The 22145-nt window shown below is 34.0% G+C and overlaps 1 long non-coding RNA gene across 1 annotated transcript; it reads left to right on the top strand.

The window, feature by feature from the left end:
• The first annotated feature begins 6542 nt into the window (after positions 1–6542).
• On the top strand, positions 6543–17661 carry LOC150105186 (uncharacterized). The gene is made up of 2 exons (XR_016548595.1): positions 6543–6783; positions 17137–17661. It is a non-coding gene; the product is annotated as an uncharacterized LOC150105186 (long non-coding RNA).
• Positions 17662–22145: the final 4484 nt, after the last annotated feature.

The raw sequence follows: 22145 nt of genomic DNA, 5'->3' as shown, positions 1-22145 counted from the left end.
ATTTACTTTCCCACACCTATAAAATATTCATAAGAATTATACAAAATAGATTAAAAAAACACCTATGAAGAAATGATAGGCACAGAACAAGCTGGTTTCCGAGGAAACTATTCAACAATAGACCAAATTTTCACATTGCACCAACTAGCAGAGCTCAGCTGGGAAGACCATAAAGAACTATATTGTTGTTTTGTAGACTTTAAACAAGCTGCTTTCGATAACATCAACAGACAAATCCTTCTTAAAATTCTACTAGAAAAAGCAATAGACAAATATATAATACAGTTTCTGATAAAATATTACTCTAAGACAAATGCAATAATTAAAAAGGACACACTCACAACAGAACCCATAGAGATCCAAAAAGAAGTAATGCAAGGATGCCCATTATCCCCATGCCTATTCACCATATATCTAGAAGAAGTTGTAAAGATGGCAATAGACAATGAGCCTAGAGATCAATGTCAATGGTTTAAACATAAATAATATAAAATATGCAGATGATCTCGTCCTTCTTGCAAGAACCCCAAATGAACTACAAAAGTTGATCAACAAGCTAAACGAAACCTGTAAAACATATGACATGACAATAAATATACAAAAGACAAAAGTGATGAAAATAGGGAGGAACAGAACTACAATCTCAGCCACCCTAAACGGAGAACACATAGAACAAGTAGACAACTTCATATACCTTGGATCAAAACTAGCAGAAACAATAGATGAACTCAAAACAATCAAACACAGAATAGCGATAGGATGGACCACCATGGGAAAATTACAGAAAATCTGGAAAACAAACAAACAAGATATCTAAACAAGCCAAAATCAAATTATATGAAGCAATAATTATACCAACAGTCATCTATGGAGCAGAAGCGTGGACAGTTTAAAAAAGAGAGGAGAAAAAACTGGTGGCATTTGAAATGAAATGCTTTAAAAAAATAAATAGAACAAGTTGGATAGAAAAGAAAACAAACATCACAGTCAGACAAGAACTATTGTATCAAAATACAATAATAGAAAAAATTAGAAAACAACAACTGAGATGGTTTGGACACACTGTACGCATGGGCGCAGACAGACTTCCTAACGTCTTAATCAATACTTTTCCAACTGAAAATTTTACCATCTTCTTCTTCTTTTTTTTACAATTTTACAATTTTACCATCTTCTTCTTCTCTTCTGTCTTAGACAGAAGAGAAGAAGAAGATGGTAAAATTGTTACGTCTAAGAAGATTTTTATTTATTTTTAAAAAAAACTTTCTGGCAGTGTTTCAGTACTGCTATATTTCGTTCATCCTGTTTGCTTCCTGAATAGCCCCCAGGCTTTCAGATATTAGCAGCTTTTCCTCTTTACCCCACTTACTTTTCTGGCCATCAATTGTGCTGGTTTATTACGAGTAATCGAAAGGGAAGATATAATTTTCTGGTATTGAGTAAATGTGGGAAGAAAAAGTGGGAACATCTTTCTAGATATCAAATGAACATTTGGTCTTAAATACATCAAAACTGCACTTGTTATTTATTATTTTTTAGTTCAGAATTCATCTATGGAAAATCAGATTTCTTTTTCTTTTTTTTTCTTACATGAACAGATCATTGCCATCTTTGGGTTGTACAGGATGAGGGATTCCAAAAAAGGGCCAGACTTCAGGATGTCTGAATTGATGCCCAAGCCATGTGAGTTGTAGTTGTAATGATACTAATGATGAACATCATCATTAGTATCATTAAAGACAAAAGGAAGACTATACCATGCAACTAGTAGATCCATCTTCTTGTATGGTTCTCAAACCTGGACAATAAGCACCAAAAAAAACTACAGATATAATTAACTCCTTTGGAACTACGTCTCAGACTGATCCTTGAATACACTTGGATGGACCATGTCACTAACTCTGCTGTGCTAAATCTGGTTAAGCAAGAACCACTTGTCAATAGAGTCAAAAAACTACAACTCATATGGCTTGGGTATTCAACTCAGAGATCATGAAGTCTCGCCCCTTTTGGAATCCCTCGTCCTGTACAAAGCCAGAAGATGGCAAACGCAGTAGAGGAAGACCATGCAAACAATTTTGGCAATACATATGTAAAACCACCAGTAGGCTGAACTGTAAAACTCCATCTGACAGTTCAAGATAGAGACTTGGAAGACCATAATTTGCAATGTTTAATTTTTAATATAAATCTCCTTTCCCTTTTCACATTGTATCATAATGTGAATAAACTATGTATGTACATGAACAGAAAAGGCTCCATGGCGTATACTGAACATCGCTGGCGTTTCTTTGTTTTTATTTATTATCTGACTCCAACCAGGAATTCATTTTCTCAAGGATTCGAACTTACAGATTATCAACCGATGTGGATATCCAAAGAGAGCGCTTCCCGTTTCAAAATTAACTGAAAAGTGAAAGCATATCAATTTCTGTGATCAATGTTTAGGAAATCGTTTTCAACTAAAAATGTCTATCCTCTAATTAAAGACTAGAATCAAGCCCATAACGATCTTTCTTCTGGCAGTTCAACTTTATGGAAATTACCACAAGCTAACACAGGTGCACGCACCCATCCACAACAACAGCAAGATTATTATTAATAATTGTTATTTAGAGTTACAATTTCAAGGGAAGAAACTACAAAGTTGCACCTCATATAAAATGATGCGATCACTAAAAATAGCAAATAAATATTTAAAAGCATTCATGATGTTATGAAGGCAAAACTGATGTTAAGTGAGCAGGAAATATTAATATCACAAGAGGCATATTTCAAGGAGATTCGTCACATTTTCTGTTTGCTTTTAACACTGCTCTTTTCACGAGTTCTCAATAGGACACCTTCAGGATACCATACTTCGCAGCATTTGTAAAAGTGTTTCTTGGTTTGTTTAACTAGTCCACAACATGTTTATTAGATTAGGCGAAATACGGATTATGTTTCCCAATCGCATTACCTTTTATTAAAGTGATATTTCAAAGGCTTACTATGAGAATGATTCTTTATATTATTTCTAGAATTATATCAATAAATGTTAAGAATTTTATGTTCCAATTAATTATTTATTCAAAATTTTAAGTTATATTGTTGAAATGTTGATTTTGTTAGCAATAAGTGTACGTTAACTTATAACACCATTATAAATTTTTCTTAATGAGAGATGGCAACTCTTCGCTTTCCAAATTAGTTGTAATCTCTCGGGGGGGAAGTCAATTTTAGGACTTCAGGGGTAACGAATGGCAATGCTGTAGCCAATGAAGTTTTAAGGCTCGGCTGTTGCCGTTACCCAGCCAAGACTAGAGCTTTTAGCTCAATAACACCCCATCCACACAGATTCTCTTCATTCAGATCAGATTTAAGAACTAATTGTAAGCTAAGTTTTCCCCGTGTGGTGGCTGGGATAAGAATAGCCCCAATGTAGATGCATGTCGTACGAGGCGACTAAAATGGGTGTCCAGGGAGGACAATGCTGCCCATGAAGTTGTAACTCAGGCTCGGTTATTGCTGTTACTCTCCTGCCATGATCAGAGTTTTATTTTATATAGCTCAATTGTAAACTAGTTGTTAACTAACTAATTGTGACTTTTAATAGCAGCTTTTCCAAAGGACTATGAAGGACAAATCAAGTGGAAATTGAGTAGCATCATCGGGAAGTTGCAAAAAATAAATGCGTTAATAAAATGTTATTGAAGTAAAGAAGTGTGATCAGCAAATTCATGAGCAGTACAATGCAGAGTCAAGAAGGATGAGTAGCATAGCAAGTAAAGCACAATCAGATTACGTGAGGAAATCAGCTGAGCAGGCCAAAAAATTCTTTAACTGTTAACTTTAATAAATGCAGATAATAGCGAGGCCATAGAAGAAGAAAGAAACAGTTGAAAGACTGTTTCTGAGACCGATCTGAGAATAATGGAAGAAGAAGAACAGGAATGTTCTGGACATTACAAAATCTCCATGTGGATATAGCCATAGGATTGAATACAAATATAAGCACTGGTGTTACGAGAGAGTGCGAGCAATGGCAGTGATCGTAACAAGCCTGTTTAATCTTAGTCTCATCTCCAGCAAGGAGATTAGACTTAGATTTCAATCTAGTTTTTTCACCACCTAAGGGTAAATATCTCGAAAGTCGAAAAAGCTTTATTAGGACTATTCAGCTTGATGAAGTGGGTTAGCCGTTCTCACACGGAGGTAGCACTTTTCCCCTGTCTCGGTAACTCAACTTTTGATCCCACAAAATAGACAAACCGACCAGAGAACACAATTACCAGACACAATGCGCTGTCCTCAGAGAGCCTTAGTCGCTTCAGCCACAGTTATGAACAAACCAACCAAGCATGATCTCGTGATGCAACAATAAGTCAAACTGACGTCATACTTTTAAAATATCGGCTTTTCCTAAAAACTTGTTATTTGGTCGATATGTTGGTTACTGTTTCAGTGAGTGTATTTCCTTTACATATTTTATTTGCTTATTTGTGTCCTTCCCTGAAGAAGTAGCTAAGTTTCATGCCGAAACGCACGGAAATGTAATATTAAGTGATATGTAAAAAAAAAAAAAAGTTCACACACACACACACACCGCCTGCATGCCTGTGTTAAGCTGACTCTGAAAAGCTACAGTTTAAGATATGTTGATTTCAGTATCCACGATATATTACGCTCCGATTTAATTGTAAACATAATTCTGGTTTATTGTACAGGGAAACACGAACACGTGCTCAAACAGTATTAATCGTTTCGTGCGATAGTGTGTGTAATATGGTGTAGCCATGATTTGATGCTATGTGTATTGGAGAGTGTTTTTATCTTTGTGTTGCCATTAGACAGAATTTTATTAGACTTATATGGTAGTAATTTCTCTCTTCATTCTAAATTTTCTCTCTTCATAATTTCCATAATGCCGTTTTGCTTATCTATAAGCTGTTATATTTATATGTGACGTAATTAGTTGATTGCGTAGTTAGGAATGAAGTGCGGGTTTTCACACAGGTGTGTAATGGCAGAGATATTTTATTTAAAAAATTGGTTCAATAGAGAGCACATCCAGTATGTTCTTATAACATATGTTTCTGTATTTACATAAAATGTACATAAGTGTACATTTGTCATTCTTTTGAATCCACATATTTTGAGATCTATTATACGGCTTTATAGATAGTTTATATGAATATCCCAATATATTGTAGACCAGCATCGTCGTGCATTCTGAAGTATTAACCTTTCTGATAATTTTCATGGATTTAGTGTCTTGGTGAAGGATGTTGGTTGCAATGTGTACTTAGTTTCAATGGGTTAAGTCTGTGAGTTTCTAATATCATTAACTTCTCCCTTTCTTTCAGTGTTTATGTTTGGCGTTTTCAGTTAGCCAGCGGACTCGATATTAATGTCGTGTTTCATGTTTGTGGAGGCTGTTTCGCATTATTATGGATGGAAACCATGACCGTTGCATTTACATATCAGAAGATCTTTGGCCAAATAATGGAAGTTAGTTAATGTCATGCGTGTATATGTTAAACAGTAGTGAAGAGAGAATGGCTCCCTGTAGGACTCCGCATATTACCGGTAACTCTCTGCTGGGATTTGATCCTATACGTGCGATGTGAACTGTATTCTAGGCACGAGAGACAGAAATGATCCATCAATTTCAGCATGCGTTAATTTGCCCAGTAATGTTTTGCGAGCAAGTGTGTGCGCAAAACATCATTGAGCCATTATTTGGTAAATTTTTATTATTTTATTTTATTTATTATTTTATATTATTACTCTATTCCTAGTGGGTTTTATATTATTACAGCATAAACCTGCAATAATGTGGAAATCAACAAAGAGACTTACATAAACGTAGCAGGAATATAATGTATTGAAAGAGTATTTTTTTAAGCATATGAATTAAAAAAAGGTATAACAAGATTAAAAGTCTGTAATATACATGGGAAACCACTGTTACTAATAACAAAATATGGTTCTAAAAAAAAAAAAAATGTCATCAGATTATAGAAGAACGTGGGGTGGGGGAAGAGTTACCGTAAAGCCACGAGATGATTGGAATTGAGTGAAAGTTTTATTGGTTTTGGAAATTGAAGGAGATTAATTAATCAATCGTATTTAATTGCCATGTGGACGAGATTAAATATGGACTGTGTGGGTTTATCGCATATTGGTCAGTTCCTATGGATAGGCATTCGTAATATTGACAATCAATGAGTAGTTCTTCGTTTCTATAGGCATTGCCCCCCCCCCCATTTCTAATCTGTGTTATTAGATGACGCGCTTTCCTTTGCCTTGTAATACTGTTATTGTTCGGTGGTTATCTTTAAGTTGTTTTCCAAAAGCCTTTTTTTTTTTTCATATTTGCTGCTATATGCTATGTGTTATTCATGGATAGTGTTTACTTGCGTACGCATTTTTTGTTTTCTTTATTAATATTTTTGTTATGTTCTACCAAATGCGAGTTTAAGACGAGTGTACAGAGTGTAAACAGTCTTCGATTATGATTCTTTCATACTATTCGTAGATTTAGTGCATTTGGAGAGGGTTCCTGTCTCCTTTCCTGATTTAGTGTGTAGCTGCAGAGCGGTGAAGTAGACGGTTAACTTTTATGTTTTTATGTTCATGACGTGTGAGTACTGTTTGGTAGTGACGGATGTTTATGGGATCGATGAAGTGATTGTATTCCAGGCTCTTTCTTCTCTGGTGTATATAGATAGTGTATTTTTTTGTGGGGGGGGTTGGTTTACTACAGAAACGGCTAAGGTTATGAAGCCAGTACAATACTAAGTATGCTCTCTTATGTCAGTTTTCGTGTTTTGCGAGATTAAAACCCATGCCGCATCTGAATTAGCAACTTATTTGAAAGGCCCTTATACAGGTTCTTCGACATATCCTGTCAAATTATATTTATACACACCATTGTAAGATTACACATCGTGTTAACATGATACTAATGTTAACATTAGTATCATGGGCAAGTTAGGCGAGAATCTATTTTATGAACAAACCATTGAACTTTTTCAAGCCACTTTCAATAAGCAGGGTGGTGGTCTCAGACCGGGTTATGAAATTAAGCCTCCCACCAAATACCACCACCAATAATAATAAAAATAATAACCATTATTATTATTATTATGGGTGCTGATGATGTTATACGCTATTAGGTTACTGAGAGAGCTTCAAAGCACCCATTCATCAGTACGACTTGAACCCACAGCAACTGGGTTTTTTTTCCAAACGAAGTCAGCAATTTCATGTGCAATTTTCTTAACTGAGCAATCTTAGTAATGTGTCAAACCTCTACAGTTCTGAACACACTCAAGACTAAACCACACGCCGCATTCTAGTTCTTTCGACAGGTGTTCAATTAGACTATAAATTAGAATATATATGAATAAAATTTTTCATATATATTCATATATCTTTTAATAATATATTTTAATAATATTTTAATATATATATATATATATATATATATATATATATATATATATATATATATATATATATATATATATATATATATATATATATATATATATATATATATACCAAGATAGCAAGCAATTTTATAAGCTAGGTTTTAATCCTTTTTCCCAAGTATGCAAACAGACAAGTAAGTCACGTTTGCGCCTGCACGTAGTGCAAGTCTTAGGCAACTCGTGGTAAAGGTGGGGTAAGATCCGATCACTTTCCTTAGTATTTTCCCCTAATGCAAAGCACACCCCCTTGTGGAGATGTATGATGCTATGCATTAAAGGCAAGGGCCAATACTCAGACCTGTTTCCCTTTGTTTAAGTGCGAGGATACCATTCCAAAAACTCGTAAAATCCCTCGGATCACCTAATATTGAGCGACCCGCAGGATCAGAAAGTCAGAAACTCAGTTGGCTCTACACCGTGGCAGACTCCCCACCACCGAACACAGCCTCTCATTTGCTCATCTGGAAGGGTAACAGCAACAGACGAGCCTCAGTTAAAACTTCACGGGCTACAGCATTGCCATTCATCACCCAAGCTTCCAACCGGTTTCGATCTTTATTGAGGTCTCGTCAGTGGGAGCCAGACCTAAAAATGCCAAGGTTGAAGTAATGCGGAGCTTATAAGTATTTTACCAAAACAAGTTACCATAAGGTGCTTTGACCGTATTAAATAAAAATCTCAGGATGAGAGTAAGATGTAGTAAGATATACATATATATTAATATTTTAATAAAATATAGTCAAATAAAATATAAAATGAATTTTTTTTTTTTTTTTTTTTTTTGGCTAGATGGACGAAGCAAAAATGCTTTTCATATTCCCCGTTATCTGTAGAGGACAGTGTAGGGATAAAGTGTTATTGAGCTATGAGCTCGGATCATGGCAGGAAGGTAACAGCAATAGCCGAGCCTCAGTTAAACCTTCATTGGCTACAGCATTGCCATCCGTTAACCTCCCTGGGTACCCATTTTAGTCGCCTCGTACGACATGCATGTGCTGCAGTGGAGCTATTTTTATACCGACCACCACACGGGGATGAATCTCAATAAAAAAAAAAAAAAAAAAAAAAAAATATATATATATATATATATATATATATATATATATATATATATATATATATATATTATGTTAAAGATACCAAGCAATTTTATAAGCTAGGTTTTTTAATCCTTTTTCCCAAGTAAGCAAACAGACAAGTATATATACATATACCTGATGAAAAAGATATACTGTGTGCGTTTTATATTTTGGTGTGTATTGTTTACTGTTGGCGAGTGTTTTTATTCTAATCTATTCAGAAGTTTGATTATTTTTACAAAATTATTATATACTTCAAAATCAATTAACTTTTCAATATAATATAAGAACTTTTTTGTTTTTTTTTGCTTATACAGTACTGGATATTTCTCGTTGCGCTTAAGGGTATGGTTTTACAGATAAAACTACGCCAAAGAATACACAAATACCCTAATATTTGCTCATAAATAAGATAACATATTAAAAAATATTAGATATTTTATATACTACAAAACTGCAACGTAAATTTTACATTTTACTTTTTATAATAAAATTCATATCTAAATTTACCATATATCACAAAGTATAATATTCAGACACTATAAAATCATTTATTTATTTATTTATTAAATAAATGTTTTGGTTTCCCCACTTATATAGACATTAAAATAAGAAAATTTCATATAAGAAATGTAAGAATGATGTCTTAGCCCTTGGAGGGTAATGGATGGCAATGCTGTAGCCAATGAAGATCTAACTGAGGCTCGGCTATTGCTGTAACTCTCCTGCCATGATCAGAGCTTTATAGCTCAATAACACCTTATCCTTACACTCTCCTCTACAGATAACGGGGAAGATGAAAAGCTTTCTTGCTTCGCCCCTTTAATCCAGTCCCTATAAGGACTACTTATATATGGAACGTATGGGAGATGAGTTAATCGACCGTGAGATGCGGTGATTAATACCCTTGGAGGGTAATGGATGGCAATGCTGTAGCCAATGAAGTTCTAACTGAGCCTTGGCTATTGCTGTTACCCTTCTGCCATGATTAGAGCTTTATATAGCTCATCTTACATTGTCCTTTACAGATAACGGAGAAGATAAAAAGCATTTTTGCTTCGCCCCTGTAAGTCAGTCCTTATAAGACTATAATACTACTTATATATATAAGGACTATAATACTACTTATATATATATAAGGACTATAATACTACTCATATATATAAGGACTATAATACTACTTATATATATAAGGACTATAATACTACTTTATATATATATATATAAGGAATATAATACTACTTAATATATATATATATATAAGGACTATAATACTACTTAATATATATATATAAGGACTATAATACTACTTATATGGACAACTTCATTTGTTTAAAGTACCAATCGTAGAAATCTTGAGTGACCTAAAAGGTATGCTATATATATATTGTGCTCACACACGCAATGCTTGTTGTACAAAGTACACTTGGATGAAAACTAATAAGAGATTATTATAAATAAACATATATATATATATATATATATATATATATATATATATATATATATATATATATATATATATATATATATATATATATATATATATATATATATATTATGCTCACACACGCAATGCTTGTTGTGCAAAGTACATTTCGATGAAAACTAATAAGAGATTATTATAAATTCAAATTAGTTTCTTAGTTTTCTACTAAATGTTTTGCGAAAGTTCATTTATAATGGGATTTAAAGTTACTTCCGGATGACAAATAAGGAAGTCGCTAAATATGTTTAAGAGATACAGTTTAAAATATACAGAAGCACCAGAACAACTAAAAGAAAAATGGGTACTCGAGGGACGCAAGGCAATGTCTCAGTACTTAAAACTGCAAAGGAGCTATTTATTGTTTATCACAGTCAAGTTTAAAGAGAAAATACCCCACTAATGAAAGTAAGATGAGAAAACTGCTTGTGATAATGCCTTCAAGCAAAGCACACGGAACACAAATATAATTGAAAACGCACTTGGACTGCATTTCTAATATAAATGGAAGAGCATTTCAATTTTTGCGGAAAATGTTAGCATGTAAATAACAATTCTGCGGATTAAGGAGAGGTGAACTGTTAAAGTGAGGATGCATCTCATGGGACGCACGTGTTTGTTTCAGCATTGATAACACTTTTCAGAGAAGGCATAGTTTCTTGATGGAATGCTTTTAATGAAAGAAAATCCACTTTAAAATCTCCCCAAGTTATGAGTTGTTATTTATAGCGAAGGCTTGAGACTGCGAGATTGTAATATTTACTCCACTTTACTGTCTAATGGATAAAGAGTCTGTGTGTGTTATGGTTCTTTTCCACATTCATAAATACTCTCATCTTCTTAATTTTACCACAAACAAATTTATCGCGTGTATTCCTCTGTTAGATCATATGCGTTTTTTCTCCAATTTATATTGTCAAAAATCAAGTCGTCAACGCCTAATATCGATTAAAAGGCTTATGATTGAGAAGCTGAAAGGCAAGTTCGCATTTAGCTTTTAATTTTATTTTTACTTTTATTTCTCCACTGTTTCTGTTAATTTTTTTAAAAATTGCTATTTAAATGTTGTATTTAAAAACAATATTTTCATAACTCAACACGTAAAATGTGTTCAGTTTTATTGTATTGTTTGCAAGTCTAGTTGGCCGAGTATTTAACCAACAGACTGCAGATTCCAATCCTGCATTGGGCATGGATATTTGTGATTGTTATTAGGTAGCAGATGACCTTCATCCCCAGGTATGAGTTCACCGCAATGTTTATTATAAGCCTGAAATGGCTTGAAAAATGTTTTTCTTGTATATTTTATAGAAAATAAAATCCTTAATCCATCCACAATACTGGGTAGCTTTTCGTGGTGGTTTTGGATTTACGATTGAAGCAACTAAGGCTGTCAGGTCAATATGTCTGTTAATTATGTGTGTTCTTGTGGCCTGTTTTGAGGGAGAAAACCCCGAATTTACTGTTACCTTCGTATGAGACGTCGTAGTGGCAATCACAGAAAAAAAAAAAAAATGGAAGAAATTACAGAATAATTCGATACTTTTTAGAGATTTATGAATAAGAACTTCATAAATAAACATGAATTTCTAAGTGAATAAAGAAACAATAGTTAAAATTCAAAATGCGCACTATCTCTGGTGAATATTTGTTCTCAGCCCATTGTTTTTTTACCAAATCTCTTGTCAGTTTAAAAATATTCTCACAACACACTTTTCGAAAAGAAATTTTAGTCACCATCCAGTTTTTTTTCCCATTGTTTAAAAATAAAAACAACTTCGGAAAATCATAGTTCAATCCATCTCAGCCATCTCTTACTCAATCTACAAAAACCACCACGTGCGAACGAGGAAGTTACAAATGTGGGTTGTTTTAAAGTTCTTCAAGGACGTTTGAACATTTGCTAATGGATTTAGTAATAGCCGTAGCTTTTAGCAGTCTGGCATTTAGCTTCTGGGAATACTAAAGTTGTCCTGGGGGTTTTCCTATCTAAAAAAAGAAGAGAGGAATGGAATGCCCGGACGTCAATCCTCGTAGGGGTTAATGCAAATGGCTGTCTATTAAAAAGAGCAAAAGGAATGTAGAGAACCATGCTCTAGCTCCACTAACTAAATTGACATGTTCAAAGCAGTCTGAGAATATTTTATTAATGAATACTTTAAATCCTTGTTTCTGATCGTTTTCTCCTAAGTTCAAGTTTCATTTATCCAGAACCCATCATTTCAGACAATTCGCATTTAGTTCCCAAATACCTCGATATTTTGGATTGTACATAGTATATGTTGACCCGCAGGTTCATCTGCAAATAATTCGATTTTCCAAAGGGGAAATCCCTCATTATAAGATAGTTTGGCTTAACTTCTGTTAAATCAGTAATATCATTTTTGATAAATGCTTTTCACGATTCGAACCCAGGTTTGTTCAAACAAAGAACACGCACGCACGCACGCACACGCACGCACGCACGCACACACACACACACACACACACACACACACACACACACACACACACACACACACACTGGAGTAGCAGGAAATGAGTAAGCGTTTTAGTTGGCTAAAGAAGCGACTATAAACGAACGGTTGGAAATAAGTTACCAAAAGTACTGAAAATCAGCTATAAAAACACTTGAAGAAGAAACAAATCTAAGCTTGTGGGGCTTAATCTGAAAAATGGATTAACAACTAACGAATTCGCGCCAAGTATCAAGTATAGACGCGATCTCTTCAGGTTTAACCACATTGCTAACCGGACATGGAAAAGTGAGGTACTTCCGGCGTAGATTCTGTGTTCTGGAATCGTATTATGCATTTGTTGTCCACACATTCAACAGACTGTCGATCACTTAATCCACGGTTTCTCAAACTTTTTCTACGTCAGAACACTTCAGAAATCCTGAAATGTTCACGGAACACCTTGGTTATTTTATAATGTATTAATTAATAATTAATTGGTAATTTAGGTTATTTCATTGTTAATTAATAATTAATAATTAATTATGAATGACTTATAATTAATTAATAATTAATTAAACATCGATTAAACCATCATTAAATTAATTTGTGCTGATTTTCATTGGCATATCCCAATCTGATGACCAAAAATTTATAATATTATTATAAGTACTTACGAGTGAATGCAGACTTTTTCTTCTGTGTGCTGGTTTTGTAGGTTAGGTAAATATAAATAAAATAAATGAGTAAATCTAAGCGTTAAGAAAAAAACAATCATTTATTGTCAAATGTTAATTAGTAAAAACAGAACATATAAAAATAGTAAAACGTAAATTGCAAATTAAGTTCTTAATAACTCCGATGTTTTTGGGTCTTTGAATTACAAATTCTTTTGATATCAGGCACAATATTAGAAAGTTGAATTCTCATACTTGGTGTAGCGTTGAATCTGTTCCTGGACTTTGATTTGGTTGCAGCATAATATGAAAATCCTGCCTCGCATAAATATGTCGTTGTAAAAGGAAGTAAAACAAGAATAGTTAGTTTTGACACGCTTGTCCAGAAATCATTTACTGGCAGTTCCTTGTATTTTTGTTTTAAATCAGAGTCACTAATTAAGTCAATTAGATTTTCATAGTCACTTGTGCTGAAGCCTGCTGGCTTAGCTATCACTGTAAATGGATTCAGAACCCAGGAATTGTCCTCACTGGATTTTGGAAAATATTGCAAAAGGACTGATTGCAAGTCATGCAAGTGTTCTAAAATTACGTTAGATACTTCTTCATTTACTTTAGAATTTATTTCAGTCAAAAATTCATGCAAGGTGGGAAAACAATCAAACTTATTCTGTTCAACTGTAGAAATCCAGAATTCCAACTTCCTATCAAAAGGAGCAATTTTATCTATTGTATTAAAAATTGTAATATTCTTTCCTTGTAATGATAAGTTAATTTCATTGCACTTTGTAAAAATATCTGCCAGATACGCAAGACTCATCAACCATGAAGATTTTCTTAATAATTCAATAAAATTTTGTCCTAAATTATGTGACATCAAGAAGATCATTAACTCACTACGAAGTGAGTTACCCATTTCATCGCACAAAATTTTAAATAATCTGTATTGAGATTTTACATAGTCGATCATTTTTACGGCTTCATCCAAAATAGTTTTTAAATATGTAGGAATTCATTTTTGTTAGTGCTTGTCTATGCAAAACACAATGACTTTTGGTGGCTCTTGTAGCTACTTGCAGGATACGTGTTACAACTCCCTTCATTTTTCCTACCATTGCTTGAGCAGCATCTCTACAAATATCAATACACTTCTCCCAACCGATTTCCTGTTTTGCAATATAATTATCAATACAGTTGAATATATCTTCTGCGGTAGTTTTTTCTTGTAGATATTCGCACATGAGTAAATCTTCTTCAATACTTTTATCAAATATGTAACGAACAAACACTAGTAATACAGCGAGTCCTGCGACATCTGTAGATTCATCCATTTGCAATGAATATTCACTGCAAAGTCCAAGTCGATGAATTAGCTCTTTTTCTATGTCAGCAGAAAGATCTTTGATGCGGCGTGAAACAGTATCATTTGATAATTGTACTGCATCTATTTTTTTAGCAAGCTGCTCGTTTAACATGCATGATACAATGTCTTTCACACAAGGCTTAATTAGCGTCTCACCAATTGTATGAGCTTCACCATGAAGTGCAATGCGGTAACTCACGCGAAAAGACGCCTCTGTTGCATTTTCAGTTGTAGCAATTGTAGCCATTTGAGTTTAGATTTTTCTAGCGAGTCACGTCGTCTCTTAAAAAAATGTATATAATTTTCTTTGTAATCAGTGTGTTTCATTTCGAAGTGCCTACGAAATTTAGCTGGAGCCAAAGAACTGTTTACTAGTATTTTATTACACAAAACATCAGGAGCATGTGTATTGCCAATACACGTAAATCCATAATTTAAATAACTTTTATGGTACTTCCGTTTTGGTCTGTTCTTAGACGACTCTTGTTCTTTAATATCAACTTTTGAAGAAACCACAGTTTGCAATTCCATATCTTCTCCAATCATATGAGTAGATGTGTCAGCAGAATTACTTGCTCCTCCTTGTGTTAAAGTTCCTGTCTTTAATTGGGTATTTCCATGGGTATTTTTTCAATAATGTTCAAATTCCAATATTTGTCAGAGCTATAATAAAAACAAATAGAATTGTGTTGTAAAGGTAACTTTAGTATGAAAAACAATATGATTATAAATAAGAAATGTCGAATAATATAAAAGTAAATGAATAATGCAAAATAGTAAAAAAAGACTGCAACACACAAAAGTAAATATGAATTGTAACAATACTTGTAAGAAAAGTACTAAACCGTATCAAATAATGTAAAAGCAATTGTAATAAGAATGAGTTGATAAAATGTTCAGTAACAAAAATTAAACAGTTCCAAATAAATCAGATATTAATTATAAAATTAGTTAAAAGAGTAAGAATTCTTTTTTGAAAAGTCGCCTCGCCTACTTCCTGTATATGGAAATAAAAAGGCGTTAGCTGATTTTTTTTTTTTTCCGAGGGCCCGGTCCAACAAATTTACTCGTAAATACCTTTCCAAATTTTTTTAAAGTCCATACATTAACATAAGTATTAATAATTAATTAAGGCATAATCATAAAGAGTATTAGTACACTTATGTATACGGTGTGGCACGTTGACAAATATAAATTACATTTAAATTAGTTATCAATCACTGGACTAATAAAATGTTGTAGCATGGCGTAGTTTCTTCAGGCAAACATCATTTAATGAATTTGTGCTGATTTTCATTGGCATATTCTGATCACGAAATATATTTATATTATTATTATAAGTACTTAAGTGAATGCAGACTTTTTCTCCTGTGTGCTGGTAGTTTTTACCTCCTTTTGTACATTCTGGAGATCTTTGTAGGCTTGAGGTGGATGACTCACTATCTGTTCCGTCACAAACACCTTCAATAAGAGATTTCTTAATACCAAAATTAAACAAAGTGCCTTGCCTCTAATTCATATTAATTTTAACTCTGTATTCCTATTACTTTTAAAAAAATCACGGCACTCCGGTTTCAGAACAAGCACTTACACACTGCAATACGAACTTACGAAGAAAGTATTCAGTATTAATAGATTTGAGAACCGGATACAAACTACCTTGATCTTCAATTTCAGTGGAAAAATTTTCTTTTTACTTCCTTGCTGATTGGTCACTGATATTTGCAACGCAGATGTTATTTCGTTCAGTTTTGAAAACACGCCGCTATTGTTGTAATCTGCTTTCAGGCCATTTTTATATCGGTCAGAAACGGCTGTATTCTCTTTCCCGATTGTTGAAAGATTTTGATGTGTGAAAATTAACGATAATTCATGAATACTTCCACATTTAAAAATACACGGATTGGTCACTAAACGTTTGCTATACAGATGTCATATTCTTCAGTTTTGAGAACAGAAGATAAGACACCAATTGTTGTAATGGGCTTGCAGGCAATTTTTATGACCCGTCATAAACAGCGGTATTCCTTTCCCAAATGTTGAAAGGTTTCGATGTGTAAAAATTAACGATACACAGATGTTATTAGGTGTTCTGGGTCTGAGCTTTTCTACATATTCATGAATATTATTCTCCTCAGAATATTTTTACTACAAAATATTTATTCATGAAAAATGCGTAGAAAACTAAAATGACAAATTTCAGAACCTCTCGAGGAACACCCCCCCCACCCCCACCCCCCACTCCCCGCGGAACACAGTTTGAGAAACCCTGATTTAATCTATGATTCAGCTACGGGACTCCATCAGGATGCCCCTAAATCAACACATCGCTTCAATGTCAAAACAGACTTATCGAAAGTATTACTAAAAATTATTTAATTTTGCCAAAAGAACTTCCAGTTGTTGTAATGTAATATAAACTACTCAAAGTTTGAATTATATAATGTAAATACAATATGTAGATTTTTAAATATATATAATCAGAGCTTCTCTTTTTTTTTTTTTAAATTCACCCAAGAGTGGAATTTAGAATTCTTTTATATTTCTTTTTAATGTCTAATAATACTAAGTTTTTACTTTCTTGAATATTTCCTTAGATCAAGTCCAATGACCGTTCACTTCAGAGCCATAAAAAAATTGCGTCAGAAGAATGGAGCATTAAAACCAGGGATAAAATTTAATAAGAAATCGATTTACTGGGAAAGCTATCAGAGCTTAACTACGCTTCGCTAGCTTAGGATTAAATAACTGGTACGAAGATATCGGATATTCCAAGAATATGAAACTCTTACACGCCCAGTGTCTTAGATTGCCCGTTTATCTTCGAGTGATTCAGCAGTTCTTTCAAGAAAATTGCTTCCTCCATTGATACGGGTCTGTTAACAAGTGTCGTGGCTTAATACGGATTAGGAAATACGCCCTAAGGACCGATATTCCATTTAGTGAACGCGCGTTGTCTTTGTCTAAGGGAATTACCAATGTAAACAAAGTTAATCACTTTTTATTAGGCTCCAAGTATATAATTACAGTAGTCTATGTAACTGTTCATTCCTTTAATTCATTACTAAATCGTTTTGTGTAGCATGCATATTCTAAGGTAAATAGATATAGATAAATGATTACTTGAAGATGATTTATTTATGACCATTCAAAAATATATATACCATAATGTGATACACATAACGCATGACAATGTGATTCTCAGTTGCGATTTTCTTAAGGTACGAGATGAATTTCATTATTTGGTGTGAAAACATCGCCCGACTTATCAGAGGACTAAAATGGAATAAAAAATATTTCTTGCTTGATTTTTTAAGAGAATTTTAGAACTATATAAAAATAAATAAATAATACAAAAATATTGATAAAACTAAAATCTATAACGTGCTATAGGTTTACAACGCTTCCTAGGTGGGAATCATTAAAAAAAAGTTTTCAATCCAGTTCGTTCGTCCTGTCACAAATTACTACTCAAAGCCAAGAATCATCATTATCTATTAAAAGAAACATTTTATTTAACTATTAAATTTTACTCATATTAAATTAAATTACATGTTCTTCCGTTATTAAATATGTTATATTATTAATTATTGAATAACCTGTTTAATTATTAATAATGAGTGGTTATTTATTTTATTAAAATAAAATAAAACATTTATTTTATTTTATTTTAATAAAATTATATTTTACTTTTATTAAATAGTGAAATTTTTTAAGCTTAGCTTTTTTTTATCTTGCTTTCGAATGTTGTTTATATTTCTATCAAAACTGCAAACACTGCATAATCGCGATTATTATTTCCATCAAATTGAAAAAATCCACTAATTACTATTTTATTTTATTTAACAGTAATTAAATTTACCTTTATTTTTATTTTATTATGTTATTAATAAAATAATCAATAATTAAATAAATTAATACCATAATTTTAATTAATTAAATAAATAATCCGTAACTTCTTTAATACTGTATTAAATAATTACTATAAAACTTCTACATATATGACATGGCGTAGCGTGTTTTCTTTGAAGGTGATCAGAAGTCGGTTAGACTTGCGAGTCCAATGGATAGCAATGCTGTAGCCAATGAAGTTCTAACTGAGACTCGGCTATTGCTGTTACCCTCCTGTCATGATCAGAGCTTTAATTGCTCAATAACACCTTATCCCTACACTGTCCTCTACAGATAACGGGGAAGATGAAAAGCATTCTTGCTTCGCCCCTTTAAGCCAGTCCTTATAAGGAATGTTTTCTTTGACATCATCACTCAAGGATACAACTGGAACCTTCACACAGCTGCAGTTTTTCTGGATATTGCCAAAGCCTTTGATAAGGTATGGCATCAAGGATTACTCTATAAACTCATTCAGACCAACAAACCCGTCTAATAAAATCATACCTCACTGACAGATCCATGCAGATAAAAATAAATGGCACCATCTCAACTAGGCGCAAAATCCTGGCAGGAGTACCTCAGGGATCTCTTTTGGCTCCTTTACTTTTCACAATCTACGTGGCTGACATTCCACAGAACCTGAGGACTACCATCACAGCCCTATATGCAGACGACACAGCCATAATGACAAGATCTCTCCGCCCACACCTGGCCATCAGTCGTCTCCAGGATACTATCACAAAGCTAGAGAAATGGTTCTCCGACTGGAGGATACAAGTAAACCCCGTCAAAAGCTCAGCTATACTCTTCACCAGACGCAAAGCCTTCATCCAAGATGATATTGAACTTCTCGGAAAAAAGATACCATGGCAGGCAGAAGCCAAATACCTTGGAGTACAGCTAGACAAAAAGCTAAATTTCAACAGTCATATCAAGCTCATAGGCACAAAGACATCCAGAACCATAGCCCAACTCTATCCCCTGATCAATCGCAACAGCAAATTGGATAAACGCAACAAGCTGTTATTATATAAGTTGGTAATTCGACCTGTAATCACATATGCATCCCCGGCATGGAGTCACACATCCAAATCTAACATCCAGAAACTACAGAGGATACAAAACAAATGCCTGCGGATGATCTTGGACGCCCCATGGTTCGTCAGAAACACGCAGATCCACAGAGAAACCGGAACCCCTGACATCCGTTCTCTCCTTCATGACCATGCGGAAAAGTTCTTCAGCAAGGCAATTCCAATCCACTAATCAGACAAGCTTCCAGTTATAGTGAACATGACTATCAAAAACACAAAAGACCCAAGGCAATTCTGCTTTCAGCAGAACAGAGCTAACTCCACAATTCACAAAGTGCGAGCATAAGTCTCACAACCTCCCCCATCAAGCTTCTCCACACAGATAAAGGGGAAAATAAAAAGCATTTTATGCTTCACCTAGCAAGCCAGTAACGTTGTTGTGTTTTCTTTGATGCTTTTATCGCCAAATTTCGAATGCATTGTCATTTGTTTTTCTTTGTTTTTCTAGAGATGAACCGGTTGCAACAAATATTATTTTATTGCTACCCCCAGGGTAACCACATCTAGTACTTTTTCAATAAATTTTTAGTGTTCTAGTACGTTCACCAACAGATCTAGTACTTTCTTACTTCCGAATAATAATAATAACAAATATGAGAGTTAGACATATGAGATTAATTTTGCCTGCTTCAGTTTAGGAGTGCCCCTGTTTAAATGTCTATTTAAACAGGGGCACTCCCTGTTTAAACAGACATTTAAACAGGGAGTACAATATTGGCTATTTACTCACGGATTCTTAGGGCATTGTAGACGTAAGTTTACCAAAACGTATATGTAGCATAAGGAAGAGAAATTTACACATAACTTTTTCTGGGTGTTGCGGCTTTTCTTCTTTATGCGATGTCCGAAAACTATTGAGTGTGTGGAGGGGAGGTAGGCAATTTGGGAGAATTACATTGTAAATTAGAAAAACCCGGATTTTTTTCCGTAATATATATATAAACATATATATTATATTACTATATTATATAGGGTGGGAGAAAGGTGAAAGGGTTGATTATTTATATAGGGGGGAAGGGGAAAGGGGGTTGACGGGGTGCGGTCCGTTTCGACTATTCTCGGTCGTCATCTGAACACATTGGGAAAGTGGATGCTATGTCAGATGACGACCGAGAATAGTCGAAACGGACCGCACCCCGTCAACCCCCTTTCCCCTTCCCCCCTATATAAATAATCAACCCTTTCACCTTTCTCTCCGGGAAATGTGTGGTGCATTCAGTCAGTAAAGTACATAAACGTACATAAACATTGAAAGTGAAGATCTCAATGCCAGCTCTTCCACACTCACAGGAAACCACTTCTGACACAGGTAATTCAGAAAAAAGAGAAAGTGATGCTAGTTATGATTCAGATTCAGGTTTGCAAGGGTCATCTAAAAAGATGAAAAAATCATATAAGCAAAAATTCAAAGAAGAATGGTGGGAAGATCCCATTCTTAAATCCTGGATCAGTTCAGGTTTAAAGTAAAGGACACACTGCTTATTGTAAATTTTGTCATATAAGCATTAATGGCAGCAAATGTCTATGCAAACACTCCAAAACACTAGCAGAATGTAGAATCTAAAAGAAGCACACCAGGCATAATGTCGTTGTTTAAATCCAATTCCAAATACCATTCCGAAAAACAAATTAAAGAGGCAGAATTAAGATTATGTGCATATGATGCAGATAGGCCCCTTCCGTACCGGGGCGACACAATTTAGGAACGGTATAATCGAACACGTTCATAAAAAATAGGGAATAAATAACACACTGAACTGTTTGTGCACATTTGTCGTATTTGAATGTGAGAGATTTCAGTGAGGGGCTCAGTCGCTGGTTAGTTAAATAAATGGTACGAGCTTCAACACAACTTTAATCACTGCTCTCAGCACAGTGAACAAACATTCTAGGAGTTTCTTGAGTTTTCTTCTTGGTGGACCTGTTTCACTGAGGTCCATATAATAAAATGATTCGTAGCATGTCATTGTACTTCGGGATCCTTTAATTTTTAATGGAAAGGGGGCACAAAAATTTTGCACTCAGGAGGTGCAAGCCCACGGAACGCCCCTAGATGCCGAACACAATCTGCTTTTGTGGCTTATGGATACTCTTCCAACTCTATTGAAAACAATTGCTCCTGATAGTGAAATTGCTAAGAAAATACAGTGTGGACGCACTGAATGTAACTATCTTATAAAAAATGCGTTGGCGGTAGAAAAATGGAAACATTCATCAGCTACAGGTTTTACTATTTCTGAAGAGTTAATTAATTTAGTAAAAAATGATAAAAATAATGAATAAATACTTCAGTGTTTTTGCCGTGAGTGGGAACCCCCGTATATATGTAAAAAATAGCATATTAAATAACTGAAAATGTAATGTTACATTGTTTTAAACACTAAAATGAGACAAAAAATTACATGGTAAATCGATACACAAGGGACGTCAGTTACGATGATTGACAACTGCAGCTCTTGGACTCATAGATGACTACAGTGAGGTGGGTTTTGACTTTCTTTTCATATTTGTTGTACATATTAATTCAGCGGTTTTACATTGAGTTCATCTATGATAATAAGGTAGTGATATCGTAAAATGCCCTAAATAGAGTGAAACGAAAGCAAATAAAAATTAAG

Source organism: Typopeltis vanoorti, chromosome 7 (genome assembly GCF_054136105.1).
Source record: "Typopeltis vanoorti isolate ZY-2024b chromosome 7, IOZ_Tvanoo_1.0, whole genome shotgun sequence".
Taxonomy (NCBI): domain Eukaryota; kingdom Metazoa; phylum Arthropoda; class Arachnida; order Uropygi; family Thelyphonidae; genus Typopeltis; species Typopeltis vanoorti.
Note: the sequence above shows the minus strand (reverse complement) of the source record. Positions and strands in the feature narration are given on the sequence as shown.